Source organism: Neltuma alba, unplaced genomic scaffold (genome assembly GCF_004799145.2).
Source record: "Neltuma alba isolate B1F8T4 unplaced genomic scaffold, ASM479914v2 tig00012763_pilon, whole genome shotgun sequence".
Lineage (NCBI taxonomy): Eukaryota > Viridiplantae > Streptophyta > Magnoliopsida > Fabales > Fabaceae > Neltuma > Neltuma alba.
The window spans coordinates 755,347-757,030 of NW_021637174.1; positions in this window are offsets into that span (position 1 = coordinate 755,347).

Sequence of the window (1,684 nt, forward strand, 5' to 3'; positions counted from 1 at the left end):
TCAATCCATTTTGTCTTTTATATTTATCCATTTTTTTTAAAAGTAATCATTGTAGTAGTTACACATGTTAAATGTTCCATTAAATAATAATTTTAGTTAATACACATTATTAGCAAGAATATTATAGAAAAGACAATATATATTTATTACAAATAACTAATTTAGTTAATTTTTTTAATTTCTCCAAATTAATCAACTAAATCTTATATTAATAGCGTAATATTAAATTTGGATAAGAATTTGTTCAATTATCAATGTTAAATTTTTTTCAATAAATTAACTCTCAGTTAACCTAATGCTTTCTAATGTTTTCATTTATTCCTCATTTTAATATCAACCCCTCAAAAACTTGATTCCTATTTTTTATTAACCTATACTTTTTTCATGGTATTGAGCTCAGAATCTCCAAATTAAATCCTCATATATTTACCATGAAGGCTAAATTTGTTGGTTATTAACCTATACTTTTAGCAAATTCTTTTTATCAATAATTTCTGAAGATTGTCAACAGACCAAAATGCTATTTTACTGTGAAAAAAACTTGAAGTTACAGCGCATTTTGATTTTAATTATTTCAACTGAACTTAATTGAGATCTTTCTAGATAAAAAAAAAAAAACGATTGCCGAGTCCAATACTTGAATCCATTTGAAGCTGCTATATCTAAAAAAATTCATTCATAGTCTATAAGAAATTCGAAACACTTTTCATTGGTATGAATAATAATTTTCAAAATCATGGATCAATACTAGCAGCATATTTTGTCACGGTTATTTTAGCTGACAATAATTGTTTATTTTCTTGATAGCAGTTAAATTCTTAAGAGCCTTTTTCTTTTCTTTTTCTTTTTTTCACTACGCAAGCAATACAGCAAACAAATGTATTTGAAGGACCCAATTCCAACGGTAAAATAGTAATAGTGACCTAATCTCTGGGCAAGATGGAAAGTGTATCAGAAATTTTCGGAAAAATTAGATTCAAAGTCAACGCAAACTTAGAAAAACGAGTTGCCCCGTGAAGCGCAGGCACAATTTTTCACATATTATATTTTTTATACGCAATATAAAATAATATTATTTTATTGTGCATTAATTGTCTCGAAAATAATTTTTAGAGACACTCTTTTTTTAAAAAATGATTAATCTTCTTGAAATAAATACTACTCCTAATTTAGTGTAGTTTTGAAATCTGAAATAAACAAGAGTAAAACAGAATACAAAATTTAGCCGTCAAAATTCACAATTTCTTTTTTTTTTTAAATCGGCTCTCTATTATAAGTTATTTTTAATCAAGTGCACACTAAGTAAATGCCATATCATCAACTATTGTTTCTCTTGCAAATTAACAAATTATTAAAATAAAAAACCTACTGCCTATGATTGATAAAATTAGACAGACCCAATAAAAAAAGCACTGAAGATATCTCATTAGAAATCATACAAACATATAAGGACCTGCAGATTTTTTTTTTCCCAAACGGAAAAGTAGTATTTCTACGAGTGATATGAAAGCGAGGGAGTACTTCAACAGTATCTCCCCACACATATTTACAATGATTAAAGTGTGTTTAATTATTCCAATAGCAACGTCGTCTATTGTACTTATTTGAGATTTTAAGTTTGAGTTCATTCTTAATACGTTTGTGTAAGTGCTTTTAACTGTATTAAATAAAACAAATTGATTAC